At 38.7% G+C, this 19024-nt stretch overlaps 1 long non-coding RNA gene across 1 annotated transcript in view; it reads left to right on the plus strand.

Annotated features, from left to right (window-relative positions):
* The window catches only part of LOC136244590 (uncharacterized), a 69230-nt gene extending 52951 nt beyond the window's left edge, over positions 1 to 16279 (plus strand). Inside the window, exons 3-4 of the long non-coding RNA XR_010695455.1 lie at positions 15812 to 16112; positions 16168 to 16279. This is a non-coding gene — a long non-coding RNA (uncharacterized lncRNA). The remainder of the gene's footprint in view (positions 1 to 15811; positions 16113 to 16167) is intronic.
* Positions 16280 to 19024: the final 2745 nt, after the last annotated feature.

Below are 19024 nucleotides of genomic sequence, written 5' to 3' on the forward strand. Positions count from 1 at the left end.
AGAGAATTGAAGAGTATGCTTAAAGCACCTTCGCTAGTGATTTTGTTCTTCAAACCATAAGACAACTGGCGATTTATAAACGCTCGCATGGGGTGTGGTACTAAATGGAATTTAAAAGATTTCTGCTTAAAACGCCATCCCTAGGGAACTTACGGTTCAGCATGCTGTCACAACTTGTTTATCAGGCATTAGAGTTTGTGTCCACGTCGTGTCTTTAAAAGTTATTGTAGGGATTAGAGGTTGATTGAAGAAAATACGCATATAGGCAAACCAGGATTGGATAATGTCAGTGCTAGATGGACTATACAACACGGCTATGTTGACTGGTTGACTGGTATAACGTGACAGTAGTTGTAACATAAGGTAGAGAAATAAAGTGAAATACGCCTATTTTTTATTTTGCAATGGTTACTTTTTTATTTTAGTGAGGTCGCAAGAAAACTATGATGATGATAACGACTCCTAAAGATTTTTTATCACGTAACGCAATACAAATCTATTGAGAGATGTTGCATAATTTAGGACTAATATTGCAAAACCGGCCCTACACGTAAATAACTCACAGTAGTGGCCGCGCGTCTTTTAATTGGGCGTGCGCTTTGTAGTTTCTTGGCCGCGCGACTCACTACCGTGAGTCTTGATATATATATTTATTTATCAATAAGCGCTACTTTCATTTGGTTTACTATCTTATGCATGCATGTATCATGGCTTCACAGTGTAATTAACTTCAGAATTGAGTATGTAGCTTTACATGTAAACCAATAGATGAATGTTGTAATAAGGAACTTTAAACATTCCCCCTAACAACCTGAATTTTACATTATTTGTAGGTGTGAATATCTAAAGTAATGTCTCAAATTTTTGAATGGATAGCATATTATAGATCACGAGATATGACATTTTAAAGTTGTCCTATATTTCCCAGAAGGGCAGTAGCTGCCCCTCCTGGGCAATCACATGGATAATCTGTGGGAAAGCTACGAATTTATATCTCATGATCTATATAAATTTTGGAGACGTTAATTTTGACATTCATGATGTGAATTGAGAAATCAATGGCATTTTTGAATTCGTGGTTTTCCCACAGATTATTTATATAACTATGTGCAGAGGCGGCAGACACACCTATATTTAGGGGGGCTGAGCTGCCACAAAAATCATGCCATGATCACTATTTTTATGCAGTGATGGTCTGTGCGTTACGAGACGTTTCCTATCGAAGAGCAGACTTGACGACTCCACAAGCAACACAAGCAACAGGAAGGTGTCCCAGTGTGTAAAGAAAAGGAACAAGAGCTTTTTTTTTCTTCAGAACTTCATTTATAACTTGTTATTTGATAAAGTTGGCATTTGTGGTTTTGTGGAATTTGTTGTAATAACTGGTCGGCGTGCGCATGTTCTACACTGCATTGTAAAAGGCGATATTCTGGAATACATGGTAGTTGGATCTCTACCAAACTTTTGGTGGACCATCAGTAATAAATTTGCAAACTTTTAGCGCATGGAATTATAATTGTTGTGATCCAGCATGAAGTTACAAGGCCCGGAAGTTGAAGTTCGCTCGCGGGCACTCACTCTTTGTTTTATAACTCAAGAAAGAAGAAGTGCAAAGACAAATCCCTGCGCTAAGTTTCCACAAGTTTGTTGAAGAATCTTCACAGCGAATTTGATGCCTGTGCAAGCAGCCAGTATCTCGGAATAAGAAAAATGTATGGGTTAACTTTGAGGGACTGTAGCGCGTGAATGAAACAAGGTACAATCTTATACTTTGGTCTCTGTATAGTAGAAAGTTAGGTCAATCTTCGAAGTAGTAGTTTAGATTCCTGTAGCTTCCTTTTTGCCTGTATCAAAGGTAAAAACAACAGCATTTGTGTGGCTTCAAAAAGGCGCTAGCACCCTTAAGTTTGGCGATTTGGAATAGACAGCAAATTGGCAAACATTTTGTTTGGCGATTTGAAACCGACTTGATATTGCAGACATTTAGTTTGGCGATTAACGTTCATGTATCATGATCACGTGAGCACATGGAGACGTATGAGAGTGAACAAGTCGTTCGTGGTCACCACATTTATCAAAGTGTGTGGACTCCATTTATTGGCGAAGAATTAGTCTGCCAGAAGGAAAGTGCGAACAGAAGCGACCCATTTGCAGTGGCAGTACTGAAGCCTGATTCCACCTCGGATTCATCTATGGTGGTTGGCCACGTGCCACGGAAGATTTCAGCTACCTGCAGTGTATTTTTGGAGTTTGGGGGGGTAATTCGCTGTACTATCACAGGGCCAAGACAGTATTCAAGGGATTTGAGACAGGGAGGCTTAGATGTGCCATGTAAGATAACTTTCATTGGTGAAAATCCTCACCTATCAAATGTTGCAAAACTGACCAAGCGTTTTGAAATGAAAAAAAAGAAAATTTGATGGTGAGCATAGTGATAAAGAAGAGACACATCCTAGTAAAAAGGAGAAGGATGATTCTCAGGATGACTCCATTCAAGAGATTATTTGCGTTGAGGATCTACCTACCGATAGTGAAGAACTGCAACCAGCGGAACAGTGGGTCAGTTTCAACAGGAAAATGCTCAGTATCGTAGATAGAGAAACAATTGTGAAAGGTTTGTAACAATTGGTTTTGTTGCAGTATGATATGGTATAAAATGTTTCTCTAGGTTTGATGCTGAATGATAAACATATCAACTATTCACAGGAAATTCTTAGAGCACAGTTCCAAAGTGTTGGTATTGTTGGACTACAGTCAACATTAACTTTTGGCAACCACTCTAGCATGGTATGTGGTGATAAGTGCCTGCAGATCATCCACTGCAGACAAAACCATTGGATTGTGGCCTCAACCATTAAATCCTACCCAGAAGTTTTTATCTATGATTCATTGTATGAGTCGGTAGATGAGCCAACAATGAATAAGATAAAAGAAGTGTTTGGGGCACATACCTCTGTTAAGATAGCCACTGGCATCTCCAAACAAGAAGGTTTTGCAGATTGTGGCTTATTTGCTATAGCCACCTGTGTTTCATTGGTTTGTGGAAAGCAGCCATCAAAGTATTTACAAAATTTCATGAGAACTCATTTAATTAATTGTTTTGAAAATGGCATGTTTGTTGAATTTCCTAGTGTTTGATTGATTCTACAATATTACAGTATATGAACAGAACCGTGTATAATACAATAAAATAATGTAGCTACTTTTATAGTTTGATGGCGTCCAGTATTCCAGCCTTTCTGAATCCATTTACTACCATCTGTGGCTTTGTTTCCATCTCTTTCCAAGCTTCTATAATCCACTTGGCACTAGGAATTTTCACCACTCCAAGGTTTACATCCACCTTTACTTCTTTGACTGATGACACCTTTAACTGTTTACTGACTTCCTTTGCATACCATGATTGAAAATTAGCCCTAAGACGATCCTTCATGGGCTTATTAATGGCAATATCCAATGGCTGCAACTTGTCAGTACAGTTGGCAGGAATCTGTACTGTATAAATGTTGTGAGCAGTAAGTAATGAAACAATTCTTTTCTTTTACGGTTAACAAAAGGAATAATGACCTTTTCTAGGTATCGCTTCATTGTGTCCTCATTTGACCAATGATTGTCGGAATGCCAAATATCCCAACCAGCTGGAAATTTCAGATCAGGATGGCACCTTGTTGTTTTTCCCTTATAGATCAACTGAGGCGGTAGATACTCACCCTTAGCATTTGCAGCCAATACTGCTGTAATTTGCCGCTTATCATCTGAGTGAGCAATTGGTACGACCTCTGCCCCTGCATTGTGCATCGTCCAGTTTCCAGTGGGAATAATTGAAAGCCCAGTTTGGTCCCAGTTAAAAATCAGATCAGTTGGTATGCTCCTCATTACAGCTACTGCAGCAACATCAGCCAAAAAAACCTCTTTGACTTCTTCAAACTCAGAAATTGTAATTTTCCCTGCTGTCGAACATTTTCTCTTCACATATCCCATACGATTCAGAATAGACCTTGCCAAGCTTTTGGTGATATTAATATGGCCACCATAAAAATGCCCATCATGCTGCCTAAGCTTGGTCACGTCTCTTGCTGCAACAATTCCTTCTGCTGCTCCCATCACCACAGTTGCATTGACTACTGTGCCTGTCAACCTAAGAGACTCAATATACTGTTGGACAGCAGCATCCATTTCCTCACCAAGAATCAAAGGTCTTTTCTTCTCCTTCGTTGGAAGGGTTTCTACCGTCACCGCTTCTTTAGCTTTTTCTGGATCTTTAGACGCATTTTTAGACGCTTCTTCGCAAGCTTCGCTGAGTGCATCCAAATATGCTGATTTCAACTGCCTTGCTGTAGATTCATTGATATGTATTTTCCACAGTGAACTGAAATGGGCTGCAGCTTTTGTTGGGCCGTGATCCGCAGCGTATTTGCCGATTTGAGCTATTTGTCGGTCCGAGTACGTGTTGTATTTTCCTCTGTCCTTGGACTTGGACGACTCCGTCATTTTCGCAACGCCTTCGTCTGCCATTTTAATTTCTTTAGGCATGGGTAGTAGCTTCTTGTTATCGTCCTCATCTTCTTTATTCACCCTGCGGAAGTATTTGTACAACGCTATATGGTCACAAGTTTCAATCACGTGATCATGAAGATAATGATTTTGTGTTGGCGGAATTGAATTGAATTGAATTTGGTTTTAAACTCCTATATTCGGCATAGCCGTTCTTCCATATAGGAGGAGTATACACAGTACATACGTACATATACATAATATACATACGCAGCACTTACGTACATACATACATACATACATACATACATACATACATACATACATACATACATATATACATGTATAGTATAATATGTTACATAATAATTATTACAAAAAAAAAAAAAAAAAAAAAAGATGCAAACTTAAGTTTTAAAATCAGTAAGTAAATGGTGATGTAAAGTGGAAGTAAATTCTTGATAGTTATTGATATATAAATAGTTAGGTAATTGATTCCACCATTTAATTGTTTGTATTCTAAAATATCGTTGTGTACTTGATAAATGACATCTTTCAGTGTTAGCATAAGTTGTGGGGTGCCGTGTGTTGTGATTATGAAATGAACCAAATAAAATAGGAGGATCTAGAGGAATAACATTGTCCTGAGAATAGTGATAATGGTGCATAGCACAGAGACAACGATAACGAATATGATTTTTAATTGGTAGCCATGATAAGTTGTTACGATACTTAGATACATGATCATACTTACGTAAAGAGTAAACTATACGTATGCCCCAGTTCTGCAGACGTTGTAATCTATCTACTTGGTTCTGTGTGAGTGGTGGTCCCCACACTGGGAGTGCATAATCTAGATGTGATATTACAAGTGAGTTAATAAGCATTTTAATGATGGTAGTTGAAAGTGATTTTCTATTAGAGTTAATCCAGAATAGGTAATAAGACATTTTTTTACATACTTGAGATATCTGATCTCTCCAATTTAGCTTGCTATCGAACACAATTCCTAGATATTTCTGATTGCTAACTTCTTTTAAAACATCATCATCAATAGAAAACACTGGAGGTGATTCATCATCACTAACAGATTTTGGCTTGAACCACATTACATTACATTTCTTCACATTTAACTTCATCTTGCTTTCTGAAATAAAACATGATATTAACTGCAAATTCTCACACATTTGCCTTTGAACATCTGAATAATTGATACCAGAACAAATTACAGCTGTATCATCAGCAAATTGCAGGAGAATACCATGTTTAACATATAAGGACATTTCATTCATATACACTAAAAACAAAAGAGGCCCTAAGGCACTTCCTTGAGGTATACCACCTTTAACTAATCCCCAATCAGAATATTTTCCATTAAACTTGACACGTTGAAAACGATCACTTAAATAATCTGTGAACCATGTTAGTTCAACATCACGTACACCAAGAGAGTTAAGCCTCTGAAGCAAACTAACATGGTCAAGAGAGTCAAAAGCTTTCCTTAGGTCAAGGAAAGCAACACAACCAATAGCCTTGTTATCAATTGCATGTATAATAGTGTCAATTGCAGTTAGTAATAGTTGCTCTGTAGATCTCCCTCTTCTATAAGCTCCTTGATAATCAAACAGTAAACCATTCTTTTCAAAATATGAATTAAGTTGGTAAGCCACAATCTTTTCAAGAAGCTTTGCAATTATGGGAACTACAGAGATTGGTCTAAAATTTCCAGGGTCTTCAAAAGAACCAGATTTATGAATTGGGGTTACATTACATTTTTTCCACTCTAAGGGAATGGTACCAGATGACAATGATTTATTGTATAGTAAAGTTAATGGGAAAATGATTTCTGGTGCTATTTGTTTAAGAAAAGTAGCTGAAAAACCATCAGGGCCAGCTGACTTTCTTACATCAAGCTTTTTAAGCAAGGACATAACAATAGATGGATCAACAGTATCAAAACAAAATTTATTACTAGTAGCATTAGTGTTAATATTTGGAGTAAAACTACTTGCTGGTTGATGATTGATGGTAATAGCAACATTACGAAAAAATTCATTAATATCATCTAGAGACAATCGCTTACTATCAATAGCACTATGATGATTACTGCTATCACGACCAATAACATTGTTGACACCAGCCCACAGGTGAGCTGAAGAAGTTGGATCTTTTTTTGTGTTATACAATAAAGTTTGCAAATAAGCTAGTTTTGCTTCACGAACAAGAACCTTTAATCTATTTTTTATCTCCTTATAAACAGCAACATCATTTGAATCATGAGATGCCTCAGCTTTACGTTTAGCTAGCTTCTTAATCTTAATAGCTGATAGTAAAGAAGGTGTCATCCATGGAGTAGGACCTCTTGACTTCTTCTTTGATGATAATTGAAGAGGAGCATAAAAATCAAGACAGCTTTTTAAAATAGAACAAAAGAAATGCCACATATCATTCACATCATCATAAATTTCCATGACTTGCCATGGAGCAGTTCTAATTGCTTTCCTCATCTCATCCCAATTACAATTGCGAAATGAGCGTATCATGACAGGATTAACAACTTGTTTAAGTGATGGAATTGCAACCTCCAATATCTGAGCTCTGTGATCACTTAATCCAACAGCTTGATAACACTTACTAACAGATAGCACTGGTGTACCCAATAGATGATCAATTAAAGTTGCAGATGTTTTGGTAACACGTGATGCTTCACCATTATGCTGAATAAACTGAAAATCAGATAATAATTCCACATAGTTCTTTTGGATTCCTGTATTTTTGTGTAAATCTATATTGAAATCTCCAACAACTACTACATATTTAGTTAAAGACAATAATTGTTCAAATACATTACTAAGTTCTGTTAAACAGACCTTCACATCGGTAGATGGAGATCTATAAACACTAACAATCGCTAATCTGGAATGTTTGCATAGTATGAGGCAGCAAGATACATCTAATAACTGACAATTATTTTCGATATCAATACATACTGAATGTCTTTCAATTGATAAAGATTCTGAAATTAGTAAACATGAACCAGGATAATATTTATATCTCATAGATTTAGCTGATGACATAGTATGATGATGTAGTGGAGAAAAAATGTGTGAAAACCTTTCACGTTAATAGGAGGGCTTTGTGGAGAAATCCATATTTCGCTAAAACAAAATATGACATTTTTATTAATACTCTCATTTGTCCATTGAGAAATCTCAATCATCTTTGAATGTATTCCCTGTATGTTATGGTGTACAATTCTGATTCCATTAAAAGATGACGTAAGTACATCGATAGTAGAAGGTAATGTGTTATGTGGCACCTCTATATCAGTGTTTATGTCATGAACTTCTAAATTGGGCAAAATTGCAAATAAACAAGAAGGACACTGCCAGGAAAATTCAGTCTTTGTTTGAAATTCCTTATATAGCTGATTATTCACACCAACGCAAGCAGTATGAGACCATAATAAACAATTATCACACTGTAAAGCTGCTTGACAGCTACGTACTGGCTTTTTGCAGATGGAACAGGGAAAACGACAGCTAGGCCCAGGGTTCAGGTGAACATTACCGGATAATAAAAGCAGAAAATAACACAAAATACGTCTATGACGAAGATACGGGACAATTATCGAGCAAGTGCAATGTTCTAATTCAAAACATTTAAATCTTATTTGAATCGCGTCGTTAGCAACGGAATACCAACTGTGTTCTAACCTTCCATAATCTTCGATAATGCTCCCACATGTATCGAGCGTGTCAATCCACTGATCTTGTACTCGAAACAACAAGCAAACCACAAATAAACACCACAACGGAAACCTTGACTTTGATTTGGCGATTTAGGCAGAATTCGCCAAACCCCCAAAATTAAAATCACCGTCAAATGTACCGCGCCTACGGTATTTGCTATAGAAACCATCCTAAAATAACAGTTCACCAGGAAGTGATGTCACCACAATTAATACCACCACATGTCATTACAGCAGGTGACTGTTTGTGCCATCTCACTGTAAAACAAAGGGCCGTGCGCCACTAAATTATTTAAAACATGTTGAATCATATTTCTAAATTTTCAATAAATTTGTAAGTCGTTGACGACATTTCTGAAAGGACCCCTTGAGGTGATGGCATCTATATTTTATAATGTGATAAATGTGGTCTTGTATTAGTAACATGCCTGCGTGCGATTTAGACTGGTTTTTTTTGTGTAGATATCACAAATCATTATTACACGGTGTCATTCTCACCGACACACACAACCAAAGACCCACCCAGTAATGATATGCAGCACTATGTGGGTTGTATTTATCAGAATCCTTTCAAAGCTATATCAGAGTTTTTAAAGATACAGTACTATCCAGTAAATGTAAAGATGAGGTCAAGATTAAATATTTGATATTAAATGAAATGCTCCATGCAACTAAGGAAGTACAGTTCTTAAATGACCGCTCTGTCGATTTGGCCATGGGGCCACTAAAAGTTTTCAATCCTGTTGTGGATGATTTTTTCCAATTGCCATTGTATAATGAAGATGTCAACTCTTTGTCATACCTTCTGCCAAGCTTCTTTTACTGCAGTCGTATCAGTGTACCTCTAAAGAACTCCTACAGCATATATGGCAAATCAAGACAAGATTTGTGTGTGTTTCATGAGAGGTATACAACTACAGCTGGTTTGTTGTCTTGGGTTGATCCACAAGATGAGGAAATTGATGCTAAAGCTGGTGTACTTGAGCACAAAAATAAAGGATACGCAGAACAGCAAGCATTAAAAGAAATGATGTGTGTTGCTGGGAATTTAACAGCTAATGTTTTGTCAATAGGCAAGAGACCAGTCAATGTAACCATTTATGGGATGGCTGCTGATTATACCACCAAAAAAGGCAAGGTGCTTAGGCTTGAGGTTGATTTCAACAACAACCAAGCACACTCTTATTGTTCAGATGGTATCATCAATGTTGGTAAGGGCCTTAACTGGATGTTGAATATGATATCACCACAATAACATTTGGCAGCTGTGAATTGAATTTTCTTCATTTATTGTAATCGTGTCATCACTGTCATGGTATAAATATTTTAGTAATTTTAGTGGAAAAGCCGTATTTTCGTTAATCCAGCGAAAACGCTGTCTCTGCATACGCTCCACGGGGGTGTTAAGAAATACAAAGGGTGTTCACATACGTTATTTTGGGGTGTTATGTAATAGAGGACACCCAGCAAGTGTAGCTGTAGCACCTTTACACTATTGATGAGTGCTGTCACAACACCCCTATGGATTTGTAGTAAAATAGGGATGTTGTACTAACACCTAAATTTTAACAGTGTATATGAATGTCATCCAGATCTTGTAGGGTCGGTCTTCTATAGCATTCGCTTCTTGTCTTTTCAGTTGATGCTCAGCCTATACTCGCTCTCCCATGGTTGACATAGCGATATATGGTAATAGGATAGGCTATGAACATGCACTAGTAGGGGTCTGTAAACAGATATATTGTAGTACCTTATCCTTAGCTTTCAACTGAACGCTATTACCGTAGGCAATCCTCAAGGCCACATAATAGGAACAGCTCTAAATTTCAGGCCACCCTCACTGATAAGTACTCATGCCTGCCTACCTTGACCACCAGCTGAAGGATGATTTAATGGTGTGATGTGTAGTGGTATGGTAGCACATGCCCAATGCACCCCAAGGCTGCAGCACATGTTACTGTATAGACCTTCAGTGCTGGTCACTGTAAAGCATAAACAAACACTACCAACTAGTCATATTTTTGATTCTTAATACTGTTCAAATGCTGTAATGTGCTGAGCACATGTACAGTACTTTATTAAAATTGAAACCCACTATTAAAACAGTATGATGCTTAATACATTTTAAATATGCATTGCATTACATACACAATGTGACTGAGGTGAATACCTAAAATGGCTTCTGGTTTTGAAGCCATGTTAATTGCTCTCTATATTATAAGGAATAAAGTAATTAAATTCTTAAGGCTTCTGAGCAGCAAGTAGGCAAATCACTAGGCTGCTGCCTGCCCACCAATAGCTATGTGGGCATATCACTCTGTGTTCATAGAAGTGGGCTGTCACCCAACTGGTGTGCAGCCAAAATAGAGTGCAATACCCACTTCTGCCTTAACGGTGTAGCCCTGAGGGAGTGATTTGTGATATTCCAGCTTGCTTGCAAATTCGCTTAATGATGGTATCCATTGCGCAATGCCCAACTGGTTGGTCAGTGTACCAAATGTCATCTTCTTTCTTTGCATCCTTGATAGATTTTAGATAAAATGCATTCTTAGGACGATTTGGTGGACATTTAAAATAAGGATGTTCTCCAGGATTTTCAAATGAGAAGGTTCATGTCGTAAATTACAATGCTCAATTCCTCCACACAATGAAAAATACACTCCATTCATGTAGTCTATAGTGTTTAACAAACAAGAATTCTTTTCTGCCAAAAAATTTCCTCTTCGTCACAGGTTATAGGCTCTGCTTTTCTGTGGACTGTACCAATTCCTGCTGACTGCAAACGTTTCATTTCTGCATCCAACACCATTTGAAATTGTGAAAAACCAGGGTCTTTAAACATACTTATACATGGAATTCCATTCATTCTTAAGTACCTCATTATACCACAGCAAATGTGATAAAGTGTGTCAAGAATGAACACATTACCATTCTTTTTCCATACCTCTAACACAAATGAACAAAGCTAGTGCTGAAGTTCTTCAGCAGTAATGTTGCACAACAAGGGTATCATCTCTCCTGTTGTCATTGCACGGTGCGTAACCCACTCTTTCCACAAGGTGTAGCAATATTTGTTATCTCTGTGTTTTCTTCAAAATAGCACTTTGCATGGTTGTAGCAATGTCTTATTTCGTAACAGGTTTAGCAAACTTTCTCGCAGCTTTGGAGCTACCACTTGTCCACTCAGCTATGGTGGACATTCTGCAAAGTGGATGACTGAAACGCTTTGCATATAGAGAGGAAGGTTTGCAGAGCTCTCAACTGGTGGAAATCACTTTGAGTGAGAACATAAGTGAAAATGAGTGAGATTATGTAGAGGGCAGGAAACTCACCTGCAGTGTGTGAATCACACTCCTAAATGCAAAGGATTTACCTTTAGGGGGTCTGGGGTATGAGAAAAGTTTGCAACTCAAGACATTCTCAGATGCAATTTTGATCGAAAATTCGTGATTTTTGGACAAAAATCATACAGATTTTAATCAGATACAGAAAGGGATTATCATACAGTACGATAGTACTGTATATTAGGGACATCAAAGGTGTGGGGGAAATCTGTAATATAATATAACCCAAAAACCTGCCACGATTTTTCCTCACAATGACATGACAGTATTGGTTGGGTAAAACCAAGCCCAAAAGTGTCTTCTGAAACGTTTGCGTCAAGTTGCTACAGAAATTAGAAAAAAAATTATTTCAACAGAATTTTCTACTCAGTATCCCGTAACCTTAAACAGTGGGCAGAGAGGCAAACTCTGCCCAGTCCTGGGATGATGGTATTGTTGCTATTACAGAAGCAGCACTGCCATGTTGAAACCATTACAGAAGCAGCATTGCCACGTTGTGAAGCCATTACAGAAGCAGCATTACGAATTTTCTACTGCCTGCCTGCCTGCCTGCCTGCCTGCCTGCCTGCCTGCCTGCCTGCCTGCCTGCCTGCCTGCCTGCCTGCCTGCCTGCCTGCCTGCCTGCCTGCCTGCCTGCCTGCCTGCCTGCCTGCCTGCCTGCCTGCCTGCCTGCCTGCCTGCCTGCCTGCCTGCCTGCCTGCCTGCCTGCCTGCCTGCCTGCCTGCCTGCCTGCCTGCCTGCCTGCCTGCCTGCCTGCCTGCCTGCCTGCCTGCCTGCCTGCCTGCCTGCCTGCCTGCCTGCCTGCCTGCCTGCCTGCCTGCCTGCCTGCCTGCCTGCCTGCCTGCCTGCCTGCCTGCCTGCCTGCCTGCCTGCCTGCCTGCCTGCCTGCCTGCCTGCCTGCCTGCCTGCCTGCCTGCCTGCCTGCCTGCCTGCCTGCCTGCCTGCCTGCCTGCCTGCCTGCCTGCCTGCCTGCCTGCCTGCCTGCCTGCCTGCCTGCCTGCCTGCCTGCCTGCCTGCCTGCCTGCCTGCCTGCCTGCCTGCCTGCCTGCCTGCCTGCCTGCCTGCCTGCCTGCCTGCCTGCCTGCCTGCCTGCCTGCCTGCCTGCCTGCCTGCCTGCCTGCCTGCCTGCCTGCCTGCCTGCCTGCCTGCCTGCCTGCCTGCCTGCCTGCCTGCCTGCCTGCCTGCCTGCCTGCCTGCCTGCCTGCCTGCCTGCCTTCAGTCAATCGTAGCGGATAAGTGGCTACAGCCCTAATTTTTTTGCAGAAACGTTTCTAGTTCGCTTAAGAAAAAACCTGTGGTATATTGATAAGCATACAATGCTTGTGCTATTGTCTTACCTTTTATCCTTCTTTACCATGGCCATCAGTCAAGGTTCTACCGCTGAGTGTTAATAGACTATAGTACGGCTTCCGTACCAGTGTATATTGCATCAAACTATTCGAATACACGTGATCGCCGGTTGCACCGAAGACATACGTATATGTGACTTGCTGTTGATATTGATCAGAGAGAGCAACTCACGGCGAACTATTATAGCAATGTGCAAATATAGTTTATTTAGTAACAATGTTAAACCGAGTGGGGTCATCCAGGTCCTGCTTTACAGATTATTCGGGTCGGACACCACATGCTAAATTAAATGTGGACGTGTCACTACACGTCGTAGCGTAGCTCTGCTTCTTTCATGAGCCACGCCCACTTACCTAAATTACAGTCTGTAGACATATGGTAGCCACGTCCATTTATCAGTGTATAGGTATGCACGAATCCACGCCCACTTACGTAAATTACTGTCTGTAGACATATGGTAGCCACACCCATTCATCAGTCCATAGGTATGCACGAATCCACATCCATTATTGTCTGCAGGCTTATGTAGAGCCACGCCCACTGATTAGTTGTTATTGTATAAGTCATAATCTATTATAATAGTGCTGTGAGTAACTCAGCAGATATTTAGTGGTCATGAGCTTGCAAAAAAACTTCACAAACAAGTATAAGAAAAAATTACTTGTATTGTATAATGTATACATAGCTATTATATAATTCATTGTTTGCTGCTGTGTGCCCTGTTATATTCTGATGTTGCTTATAACAGATAATGACCTGAATACATACAATACCTATACAGCATGGAAATGACTTATTATATAATAATTGCATGTTAAAAAATTATGTGAAGTCAGTTAATTAGCTAGCTATAATGCGTGCAATGAAGTCAATAATGGCAATGGGAGACTTTCTGTTTACATGGCTCCTGTTGATGGTTGGTGGTTGAACAACCCTGACATATTATGTGAATATAGCACTCATGAATACAAGCTACAATATAATTAAGCACACCCTTATGAGTGATCACATGATGCTAAGAAACGGCTGCTTTAATTCAAGATTCATTCTGTAAGTCAGAGAGATTAATGCGTGGCGTTGTGAGTGAGAGAATGAGATTTTGCTTCAGTGCATGAGACGAGTTGAGAGCTCTGGGTTTGGTAACTCTTTCATTACGAAGTTGTGGAATGTAATTAAACAATGACATCACAATAATGGCAGCAAAAAGTGGTACGTCCAACAACCATACAAAGTGAGTAGTTACAAGCATTACCAGTACACCAGCATTCCAGCTCCAATTATACAAGGCACTTTATTACTCCCATCTTCAAAGAATACTCTATTGGCCACTATACTATCGTATCACATATCACATTTATTCTATATACAAGAATTAGGAATTTTAAATTTGATTAGGAATCATAGCAAGAAAAAGTAGAGAAACAAGGGAGGTCGCTTATACTTGCACATATACTAGTGGACATTTAATCCACTACTTCAGTCTTAACCCATGACTGATACTTGTTTGTTTACATTTTTGTAACATCATTATGACTGGTGAACCCACACTTAGTGCATCAAAAGAAAGAATGGCACCAGAGTTAGTGTTTTGCTTGAATGCGCACACCACTACCTATCAATTACTGACTCAAACATGGAGTAGTCATTGCGCTTCACTTCTATGTTCAGCCCGTTATGTAGCAATACAAATAGGAGAAGCACCTCTGGACTCACCACAAAAAAATACAAACAATTCGCATGCTCCAACTATCAATTACTGACTCGAAAGTGGAAGTGGTCATTACAATTCACTTTCAACTATGTTAAGTCCACTACACAGCATTACAAACCGAGAACAGTTGTAAGCAAAGCACCTCTGCAATCAGTACAGTCTCCATGGATGATTCCCACTTATAAATTTATAAATGTAGAGAAGCCATTGAGCTACAACGAATTGACACCTTGGCCTGTCAGCAAAAAGAAATCAGACACAAAGGAGGGCAATGGTAAGTTATGCTTGTCTGAAAGCATTAGTCAGTCAGTCAGTCAGAAAATTCCAATAAATAATTTTTTTTTGTAGCAAGTTTTTGAAAACGTTTCAGGTCATACTGAAGGCAATTTTTGGCTTGGTTATTCCTAACCAATACTGCCAAGGAACCATGAAGGTATTGTGAGGGTGGTTTTAGGAATATTCTTTAATCTGTACATTTCATGACAGCAAAGTCTAATATGTTGTCTACAATTATATATGTTGCTGTGGAAGCGGATGAAATCCACTAGTGCCTTGCACTACCTATATACTCTTAGATATGTGGCAGGCCCAGAGGTACAATATATAACTTTTAACAATTATATAGCATATTTCTAGCCAGGTATAGTCATGCTTGGATTTTAATAATTCCCAGTAACAGAGAAGAGTATGTTACTTTCAGCACGCAAAAGTTACTAACCATTATAGTTTTAGTGGCGTCACGATCACAAGTAATGTTAGTGGTGGCAATATATAGAAGTCATTTATTTACTCCACTGGTCACTACACTGAATGTCTGCTCATTAAGCAACAAAGCCATGTGCTTAAACATAAGCGTGGCCATATTATTATTATGTAAGTGTAAACACATGATCTAATAAAACAAATTCTTGTAACATTGTGGCTCCTTTGTCATATGGCTTCATATTAGATGTACCACCACAAGACTTGTGCTTAAACAAATAAAATAAAATAAAAATCTAACTTGGCAATGGAATACTAGCAAAGCTATCACCAATGATACAAGATTCAGTTGGTCTGGAAAACAACTTTTGTAGGCATATGTGTCATTTGTGGTTAGGTTAAGCTAGTGAGTGTTAAACTAGCATTTATTTGACTATTGCTGTACATTCTCATTTTCAGGAAGACTTGAACCACAGAAGCCAGTCTTAAAAACGTAGCAAACTGGCTGGATCAAGTTGCAACAGCCAACAGGCCATGACTCCGGAACATAATATTATGGTGGCAGCCACAAGAACGGCGTTTACATGGTCAAATGTGACTTTAGTGGAATCAGACAAGTTCCGTAAAAGAATTACAAGAGACATGCACCAAGAGAAGTCATCATTGTTGGGCTCACATTAGGGGCCTACTTTGAGGAAAAAGCAGGTCACATCACATTGCAGCCCAGTAGGCTCCTTTAATGGGTACTAATAAGGATAAGGTGAGGTAGTATAGTAGAGCATTGGTTTGTTTACTATATACTATTCAATGTACAGGAAGCTAGAAGTTGATGTAGCAAGTAAAACTAATTGCAGTCTATTATATATTATTTACAAATATTTAATCTCGAGAAATCATATGTATTGTGTTCTGGGAATGTAAATTATGTAATTATAGTGTTAATTTTACATCTACTGGATGCTGTGGGTGCACAACACACAATCTGAAGCTACATGCATGGCCAATGTGATGTGGATCTGGTCTGCATCTGCATGCATGCAGCTAAGTTGTACAGCTAAATGTTTGCATGATACAACATCTTAACAGGTACAATTCAATTAATGGAGTATTTTACCTCCAACAGTGTTAGATCTTTTGGTATGGCTAAATCCTAGATTCCCTTTTCCACCCACATGCTTTTGAAACCTTATTTTGATTATGACTTTGCAGTATACTATGCATACAGGTACACAACAAATTTTACAATCAATATATGCATGGTATTGGGGGTGTATATAGTACGGCTTTAATGGAAGTGCCTCAAAACTTTTTTGCTATATAAAAATTATATAGCTATTTTCACTTTATAATTTGCAAGTCTTTGTGAAATTTTTATTGCATGGGTCTGTTTTCATGAGTTTAAGGTTTCAGCCATAATAATAACAGCTTGCCCTTAGAAAATGCATTGTCTGAAATGGGAATCTAGGAACACTTGTAACATTCACTTCCTTGCTGTGCCATGCAGATATCAGCTCCTTTATGGTTGCCAGTTACTTTTGCTTTCGTGGATGCACTTTTTGTACAACTGAACTGTTGTTTGTATGGGATATATTGTTTACTGTATAGCTATAATGATATCAATGTAGTCTATCTATAAATTCTTTAATTTTGTGATGTGTCATTAGATAGGAATAGCTACGTTAGCTATACACCTACATATACTTTAAGTAAGGTGAGCCACAGATCTAGAAGAGAAAGATGGAACTAGCTCACCTTGTAATCATGCATATAGCTGACAACAGTGGTATATCTAGACTCTCTGGTTTGGTAGGGCCAAGAGGGAGAAAAAGATAACTGCCTGCTTACAGGGTTGGAGGAGACACCTTTATTATGGGGGAAGGGGAGGGGGGGGGGGGGGCTTGACTATTGTAGTTGATGGATCACATTTTCAGTTGGTGCTGGTGGTTTTGTTGCAAACATTTTGAAAACCTCTCTACAATTTGGTAGCCCTCCACCCTGATCTTAAAAAGTGCTGCATGTAGTTTGCTTCACTGCTGCTCTTAATAAAGTGACTGCTTTGTCGATTAGAACATTGACGATAGCGCATATCCTCTATTAGAGTGATTGACTCATGATCAGCGCTGTACCGATACCACATTTTACAGCCGATATCCAATATTTATTGTCTATTTCCGATACAGGTTTCCTAATAAACCGATATTAACCATTTAGCCGATACTTAATAATTGTAACCGATATGTATTATTGTGAGATTTAGCATAATAAGATTACATAGCATAATCAGTATGGCTGTGTTGAATTTACTAAAATTCATTGTTCACAAAGTGTTATTATCAAAAATTGTCTCTTTTGGTCAATGTAATGTCAGTAGTATCATACAACAAAATGTATGACCAAAAAAAAGTGGTACAAAAAACCCTCAAAAATGAAAAACACACACACACACGTGGCCACTTGGAGAACTGAACCCAGGGCAACCCACAGTGTAGACCAGGATCTTATGCTTGTCTACAAAGTCACTTGTGCAAGCTGAGAATGTACTTATAGTACTTTTACTAGTATTTAAACTACTCCACTAAAGTATCTGTACTATAGACTTGCAATTGACTGATACCGATACTCGTAATATCAGTACAGCCCTACTATTTAGAGTATCTTGATTCTTGGTAGTGCACCAGACACACACCCCTGTACAAGTTAGACTTTTGAGGACCCTAACACACTATTTAGTGTGGCAGGACAAAATGAGTAAGTAGCCCGGTGCTATAGTGTGTCAATGCTGAACTTAAAATTCATCTCTCAGGGAAGAGGTACCTCACAATGACCTTCAGAGCTGGTCACTGTAATGCTCTAATAACAATAAAGTGCTGCATATTCTAGCTACAAAACTCATTGAAAATTTTGCTAATTTTAGTATATACAGACCTACAGAACTTCTGAGCTAAGTACCTTAAGCAACAATTCCAATGTCCATACTGATGACATGCTATCGCAATATCACTACTATGAAAATGCGATGTTAGAATTGACTTGTCCTCCTCTGGACTTTGTACATTGATCATAATACAATCAGCCCTTTCCAGGAAACAATCTAAAGTAGAGTACCTTCAATTGCTTCAGATATTTAATCCTTGGTTTCCCGCAATACATTTTCTCATTACCATCTGGTTACCTTTTTTTGTGGCTAGATGGAAAGTTGTTTCTCTAAACATTTGTTTTTCATTTGATAAGTGACCTCTAAGCACAAGTTAGTCCTTAAAAGGATCTTGATTACACGAGCCATCCATTTAATTGTTGTTTATATTCTTTTTCTTTCACACGGTTATGAATTATCTTATTTTGGTCACAAAATCCTCATAGAATATGCTTTTCACTTCCAATTTTTTTCTACAGGTAGCTGAATGCTGTGGCTATCCATTGAAATGCTAAAGATTCCTAATAGGGCACAGTCAGTGTATGAAGTAAAAATTAATGTACATTTTTTTCATGTTTAAATGCACCCCAATCCTAATTAGATTATTTGATGATTACACCCATGTTCTCAAGTCATCACTAGAATGCAGACAAGTGGTGCTGAAAATTTCATGTTGATAGCTAAATGTATGTAAGGGATATAAAGCAATATGCGAAGTAGTGTAAAATTATTGTGCAATACTTGGGAAATGAAGGGTT

The sequence above is a fragment of the Dysidea avara genome, chromosome 14 (assembly GCF_963678975.1).
Source record: "Dysidea avara chromosome 14, odDysAvar1.4, whole genome shotgun sequence".
Classification (NCBI taxonomy): Eukaryota; Metazoa; Porifera; class Demospongiae; order Dictyoceratida; family Dysideidae; genus Dysidea; species Dysidea avara.